This window comes from Heliangelus exortis, chromosome 15 (assembly GCF_036169615.1).
Source record: "Heliangelus exortis chromosome 15, bHelExo1.hap1, whole genome shotgun sequence".
In the NCBI taxonomy this organism is placed as follows: domain Eukaryota; kingdom Metazoa; phylum Chordata; class Aves; order Apodiformes; family Trochilidae; genus Heliangelus; species Heliangelus exortis.
This window is the reverse complement of record NC_092436.1, coordinates 14,959,543-14,967,342: the sequence shown is the minus strand read 5'-3', so window position 1 is coordinate 14,967,342 and position 7,800 is coordinate 14,959,543. Positions and strand designations below refer to the sequence as shown.

The 7,800-nt window shown below is 50.3% G+C and overlaps 1 long non-coding RNA gene across 1 annotated transcript; it reads right to left on the bottom strand.

Moving 5' to 3' along the window:
• Positions 1-4,060: 4,060 nt before the first annotated feature.
• LOC139803060 (uncharacterized) lies at positions 4,061-7,496 on the bottom strand. Its single transcript, XR_011728864.1, has 2 exons — positions 6,750-7,496; positions 4,061-5,673 (listed from the first exon to the last, which is right to left on the bottom strand). It is a non-coding gene; the product is annotated as an uncharacterized lncRNA (long non-coding RNA).
• Between the last annotated feature and the right edge of the window lie 304 nt (positions 7,497-7,800).

The following is a 7,800-nucleotide window of genomic DNA, read 5'->3' as shown; positions in this document are numbered from 1 at the left end:
TACATATTACATATTATATATTTATATTACATATTACATATCATATATCATATGTTATATATTATATGTTATTATATATTATATATTATATGTTATGTTATATGTTATGTTATACGTTATATGTTGTATGTTGTATGTTATATATTGTTGTTATATATATGTCATATATCATATATTATATATTGTATATCATATATTATATTTATTATTGTTGTTGTTATTGTTATTGTTATTATTATAGAGTTCTTTCCATGGCATCTTGCAAGAAAAAGAGAGGTTACCTCCATGGTACGGTCCTGGCTTATGGCCCAAGAGGTTTGCAAAACCCTGGGACACAGAGACAAGTTCTGGGGCAGCATCCTGGAGCTGTTAGTCTCCAGCTATGCCATGGAGAGCAAGCATCCCAGGTTTCCAAGCCCCTGCCTGGCCTCAGCTGGCCAGGTGGGAATCCCAGCAGCTCCCAGAGCCACGGTGATGTGCCAGGAACCATCCCCAAAGCAGCTCTGAGGGGAAGGATGGCAAAAGTTAAACGTTTAATAACTCCAATGAGATACTTCAAAACATCTCCCTGCCACAATACAACATCTCTTAATGCTGCCCAGAGGAAGGGACTTGCAGGTGAGGAACAGGGGACTTCACCTGATGTCTGACTCCTCCTTGTCACAACACCTACAGCAGGGGCACAGGAGCTGTGCAGTCCCGAGCTGGGCCCTCAGAGGGACCTCAGGGCTGCTGGAGATCAAGCAATGACCCTTTTCTTCTTTTTCCCAGACTCTTTTCTTCTTGGTGAAGCTCCAAGAAGCCAAGCTGGCTCTTCTCTTGCTCCAGGTCCACACACCAAGAGATCTATCAAGTCTGGTATCCCACCCAGCTCCCATCTCATCTCCTGAGGGAGGGATACAGAGGTGGCCCATACCTCCATCTGTCAGCATGGTCAAAGCATGCTTCAGGTTTTCCTGCTCCCCTCCAGGCCAGGAGATGTGCCTGGTTTTAGGGAGCATCCTTTTAAGCCACTGCTTTAGGTACCAGCTCCTCATTCACTCACACACACACATCTGTCCCAAAACACAAAAGGCAGGTCCTGAGCTTCTGCCATGAAGCTGCTACTGGGACCAAGCTTTGAAGACATCAGTTCAGCAGTGCTGACACCACCCCAGGGACTGAGGATCCCAAAGCACCCTCAGTAACATCACCAGGGACAGGACACAATTGTCTGGGTGCACCAAGAGGTTCCACCACAGGAACTGAGCAGCACCAGTTGCTTCCAATCCAGTCATGAATCTAAGTTCTTCTCTGTTCTGTCTGGCTTTATTTGCACAGCTGGGGGGTTTCTCTTTGTTGTGTGAGTACTGGAGAAGTTTTCCATTCAGAGCCATGTCAGCCCTACAGAGGGTGTGGAGTTGGTGCCATCCCATTCTGGCAGCAATCAGCCCCCCTGAGAGCTGAGGACTGGTGTGTCCCTCAGAGCAGGAACAGTGGGGTTAACATCCCATCTCAGGTATTTGCTGTCATGTCCATACATCCTGACAATCCGTGGGGTTTCTGCAAAGCAATAATTTCACCCTCTCCATGAGGGATCAAATGTTGTCAGTCCCACTCAGCTGATTCATGGTATCTGGCTGAAGTCATGTGCTGATCCTTCCTTGCATATTTTTTGGAGGGTGGTGAGGCCTTTAAATCCCTGGAGTGTCTTCTCTTTTGTTCCACAGTGTCCTACCCTGCAACCCCAAAGCTTTGATGTCTCCCTCCTCCAAGGTCATAGGGAATTTGTCTCTCTGTGCTCTCTAGCACAAAGCCCTGGGGTCCCACCTCTGCATCACAACAATTCCCAACCAAGAACACCCCAAAGATGAGCACTCCAAGCTCCTCTCAGGCTTCAGATGCTTCCTTGGGAGGACCTGCAGCCTCTGAAGCTCACCAAAGAGCTGCTGGATATGAGGGGAGGAAAGGGATCCATTTCAGAGGTCCAAGTTTGACACCGTATCAAGCCAGGCAAACCCACACTGGAGATCACAAAACCACTTAGCTACTTGGGAAAGAAAAAGCTGTATTAAAAGACAGTTTTTTTTTTAAATAGAAAGCTTTTGGGGCTGGCCTCATAGCATCCTCTGCATGGCCTCTGCAGGGAGAGGACCCTAATGCTCCTGTACAGCTGTGAAACATCACTCTGGCTGAACCCAGGAGAAGAACTTCTCTTTTGGGGAAAATAAAAAAGTCAAAGCAGCCTTTCCTTGACAACTGCCAAACTGGGATTTATTCTACATCTAGTTTCAAAACTGCAGTTTGCTCCAAATCTTCTTTCTTATCCTTGCAAATGTCTGGGGTTTATTTGGCCCAAGACAGAAGTGGTCAGTCAGGACAACTCCACCAGTCCCCTGTTATTAGAGATGGGTGTGCTGAAGGAGGTCAGGGCAGACACAGTTCCTGCCCAGCTCTGTCAGTATCCCAAGAAATTTCCATTGCCTTAAGGGAGTATTCTGGCTGGTACTTTGAGAAGAAATAACACTGGGTGAGGGGTAAAGAGGCTGCTGAGGTCTCTACAGCATTGATCTGGGCAATGCCACCAGCATGGAGGCTGCAGATGGCATTTATTGCCAGCTTGCTGTGCATGAGCATGGCTTTGAAAAGCAAAGAAGGATGGAAGTGGGGGTGCAGCCCTGCCTCAGCTTTGGACTCCCAAAGCCTTTAAACTCCTCATCCAGCTTGAGTGTGGCATCCCATCAGAACCATTCCCCCCCAGGAGCTGGGAGAGGCACTGTCTCAGCAGGGGGATGGGAAGCAGCGTGTGGAGACTGGAAACTGGAAACTTCCCAGTGCTCAGGACCAGGTGGCAGGAAGGGGACGTGCAAGCAAGGCAGCCACAAACTCACTGCAGTGATGGTGCCTGTAGCATTGACCAGAGAACCACAGCACAAACATGACTGTATTTCAGTGTATTTCAGTGTTCCTCAGGGATGAGGCACCTGATGGGACACACGGGTCACATTTAGGGGCTGCATGACCTCTGCTAACTACTGCAGATGACACTGTGCTTTAACCCTTACTGCTCCTGAGGAGGCAAGGAGCAGAGAGCCCTGGTTTTATAAATCACAGCCACTGAAAACCAGCAAGATGAGGATTTGGTGGCCACTGGTTGCTGGTTTTCAAGGGACCAGCTGCCAGCTCTCACTGGGTTGTGTGGGGAGCTGAAGATCCACGCTTCCCTCTGACTTCTCTGGGAACCAGGAGCTGGCAAGGATCCTCCCTGGCTGGAGGTGGAGACACTGCAGGATCCTCTGGGGTCAAAAGGAACTGATAAGGGGGAAGGGAACTTGCCTAGAAAAGGGTAGAAGGGGAAAACTTGCAGGCCAGTCAAGGAAGAGAAGAGATGCTGCATAACTGTAACGAGCCACCATGAAAACAAAACCAAACTTAAATCACTTGGATTGGACTTGGCATGGTGCTGGGAAGAATTAGCACTTTATCTTTGCAAAGAAAATAACCAAGAACTCTTTCTGCCATTGTGCAACTCCAATTCCTTTTATTCCTTTTTTTTTTTTTTTTCTTATTTTTGAAGAGCCAGGGAAGGAGGGGACCATAGGAACTGCAGTTATGTCTTTAGGATGTCAGTCCTTAGCAGGTCAGCAGGAAGACACAAACCCAGTCCCAGTAGCCAGGGAAAGGGTGGATCCAGCTGTGCCCCATTCCTGAACACCTGGGAGCCAAGTTCCCTGGCAGTGACCCCCAGTACCACCCCATGGGAAACCCTGCCCAGGCACTCACCCAAAACAAAACCATCAAAGGGACTGGAGTGACTTTTTTTGAGAGAAGTGGTTACAACTGGAGGGCTGTAGTTAACCGTGGCCAAGCTTTTCTATTGTTATTTTACAGTTGCTTGATGTTCTGAATGATATTTAGAAAAATGACTTTAACTGTCCTGTGCCAAACTGGGCGAGGATTAAAAAAAAAAAAAAGAAATTTGGCAGACATGTTATTCATTCAGCATGCAGTTTGGATGACGTCCAGTGACTAACACAGGAGTTCTAACTGATCTAGGAGACTAAGAACCATTCACAAATAATTTGATTTAGGGTCACTGCGATTTCTTTTAATAAAAAATTTTCATTGAGAGGTATTTTTTTAATTAGGATCCACAGACCTAATAGCAGCTCTATTGTGTGCACAGTTCATCGTTCCCCACTTCAGAAATGACTTTCAGATGTGGTGTGCTGGTTTCTTGGGGCTTGTTCACAGGCACCCAATGCCTTGCAGCCAGTGCCCAAGCCCTGCTGAACTCCTCTCTCCAAAGACAGGCTCAGAAAAAGACCAAAGCAAAGGAAGTTTTACCATCCCCTTCCGTGCTCAGGTCTGGGAGCTGATGGAAGCCTTTGCACAACCTCCCCCATCCCCACGCAGCTGGAACTGCTTTCTCTTTGCTCCAGCTCCAAGGGATGGTAATGGCAGAGTTGCTTTTTATTGCTCCAAGTCCCATCACAGCTCAGGAACCAGAATTAGGCTCCTGTGTCCATGGGGGGAGAGCTGAACCAGGGCTGGGCCAAGGCAAAGATCTGACACAGCCTAAACTCAGTCAACTCCCAAATCCAGTGGGTTGCCCAACTCAGCCTGAATAGATCCAGGAAGACTGCAGAGGGATTCAGATGGTGGATGAGAGAAGAATGGCTCAGCAATTCAAATGCATCTTTTTTGGCAACATCCTCCAAGGGTGACAGCCTTTTCTTTGACTTGCACAACAACAACTGCATCTCAGCCACTTTTGTTAGGAACCTTATCTGTTGTCTGAATGGCTCTTTGATTCCCTCCTCTGATTATAAATGTTCATACGAGTTCCTGGGAGGCAGCAGAGCTGTTGTTTTGTAGCTGAATAACAGGCTTGGACCCCAAACTTTGTGATGCTCACAGTAACGATCAGGTATGTTCTTAAGAGCCCTCCAAATTTGATTTTGAAACAAAAGTCCCATTGATCTTAAGCCTGAAGTCCCAGACATGGCTCTGAAAACCTTCTGCCCTGTCCTTCAGAGGGACTGAGACTGGTGTGACAAAGGACAACTGTAACAGTCAAAGAAAAAAAAAAATATCTTTTGAGAGGAAACTACAAAAACTTGGTCTTGTTTAGACTACCAGAACAGAGCCTGAAGGAGATATCAGCTGCTGAGAGACACATGGAAGGGGAGAAGACATGAGAAAACCTTATGGAGGCTCTAAGCCAAAAAGTTGTGGAGCTGTAAAGATGCTATTGACATATTCAGGCTGGGGATGAAAAGTTTTTTTTGATTTTCATAGCAAAGAGGTGTTGGACCAGTTTCAGCAGAACTCACAGAAGAAGATAAGATAGGTAAGAAGATAACACGAAGCCTGATAAACATATGGGACATATTGATAAGGCTCCAACAGCAAAGGAGGGCAGTGTGTGACCCAGGAGGTCCCTGCAAGATCCCCAGCCAATCTGTGGCTGTCAGTACCTGGGCAAGGCATGAAGAGATTTTCCTGCATTTGTCCATCACCTTTGTCCATCTTGTTTTACAGCTTGCTTTGTTCAAGCAGCCACGACAGCCTTGTCTGGGCCATGTTACCTGGTTTTAATGCTGGGTCGACTGATGCAGGTCCCTGCAGCACAGCCACAACCAGAGCCCTGGGAGGGGCTGTAATGGTAGAGCTCCTCTTGAAAAATATTACCTATAGAGAAGAAAAAAATGCTCTTTTTGCTTTGTCCTGTTTACTTAAATAAGAAATGTACACAAGCCAAATTCAGACTCAAACTCAGAGTATTAGGGGAGCTGCTGGGAGCTGCTGGGAGCAGCACAACACAACACTGGGCAAGCAGGGTCCCACCAAAGGAGGAACTTTGGCAGGTCTGCTCCCAGCATCACCAGTATCCAACTGGAATGCACCCACTCTGAAAGCAGCAACGCTGGCCTGTGCTGGGGAGCAAAAATCACCTCTGCATTTCATTGGCACCATCACCACCAGAAATGCTCAGCCCACCATGGTCAGAGACAGAGCACCAATGTTTCCTGGGCTTTCCCCAAAAGCTTTTCCCCAGCAGGTGTGTGTTCCTCAGCTCTCCCACGTGGGTTGGACACGGTGCTGGTGCTACCAAGAGACATCACCATTAGGCCTCAGCTCAAATTGTTGAATTCCATTTGCCTCCAGAATAAAAAGAGCAAATTGAGAGGCAGTGCTGGAGCACCAGTCCTCAGCCTGCCACAGGGGTGCAGCACGGCAGTGCCAGCCCATTCCCACGCCGGGGAGGGATCTCACGTGGGGGTGGGCTGGAAATCAAACGTAGCATCCGTGTAGCACCACGGCGTGTCCCAGGAATCCAGGGAATCACTGCAAGCTGACACACAGCTGCTGACAGCTTCCCAGCTGCAGCTCTGAACATTGCCATGAAAAGGAAACTGGTTTCCTCTCTACTTTTTCTTGGTGTTACCCACGGGGTCACTAACCAGAAAGGTTTAGCCACAGAAATGGGGCAGGCAAGGGGTTCCTGACATGGTATCTAAGGCAACATTTAAAAGCCACTTCAGGAATGTCATCTCCTTCTCCTCAAGGACTGCACATGTTGCCTCCTCCAGCACAGAGCACACCCCACAGACAAACACCAAACCTGCCCTGTAGCACGACTGCCTGGAGTACCACACACTTCCAGGGGTTTTGGGATCCTGGAAGTAGCAGGTAGGGAAGGGATTTTGATCCAAACCCAGCCAGTTTGCTTCCTGGCCTGCAGTACCAAAAGACAGAATCCCTACTTGGGCTGGAGGTGGCCTGGGATCCAGGATTTGGGATTCCTGGTTTCATATCGAGGACTGGAAGCAAAGGGATCTCCTCAAAAACCCATCAAAAAGCAGTTGTTTAATAAAAAGCAACCTGGTCACCTGCAATGGGGATACTGGGAAGGCAGCTGCAAACCCATCCCCATCCTTGCTCCTGCGATCAGTGGATGTATTAATTCCTGTCATTACCAGCTCCTAATAAACACCTCTCCCCACCTCTGTGCTTTCCCCCGGCAAGTCCCTCTGCCCGGTACCCCAGTGCTGAGCCTTATCCCGGTACCGGGAGGCCGATGGGGAGAGGGGTGGGAGGGACTGGAAGTCACTGGACTCGGATGGGACGTCCCGGCCCCGCAGGCGGCCCCGGGGGGGGGGGGGTGGGGGTGGGGGGTGAAGCCCCCCGGGAGGAGCGGGACCTGAAAACGCAGCCGGGAGAGGCAAATGGTTGGGTGACAGCAGGGCAGGGGTGCCATGTCCCACCCTCCCCCGATGCCGAGGTACCATGTGACGCCCCAGCTGGTACCACGGTACCGGGTCCCGTCCCTCCGGTGCCGTTATGCGAGATCTCCCCCCGGTGCAGGGGGATCCGCTCCGGTGCCGGGTTATCCTTACCCCGGTGCCGGGTCTCTCCCTCCTCGATGCCGAGGTCTCCCTCTCGGTGCCAGGGTGCAGAGTCTACCCCCCGGTTCTGGCGGTACCGGGTCTGCCCCCCGGTGCCGGAGTGCGGGATCTCTCTCCCCCTTCCCCACCCCCCCCCCCGGTGCCGGGTCTCCCCCCTCGGTGCCGAATCTCCCTCCAGCATGCCGGGTTCTCTCCCCGGTACGGGGTGCCGGATCTCTCCTACCCCCCCGGTACCGGGTCTCCCCTCTCGGTGCCGGGTCTCCCCCCGGTGCCGGGGTCTCCCATCAGAATGCCGGGTCTCCTCCCACCATGCCAAGTTCTCCTCCCGGTGCCGGATCTCCCCTCTCGGTGCCGAATCTCCCCCCAGCATGCCGGGTTCTCTCCCCGGTCCAGGGTGCCGGATCTTTCG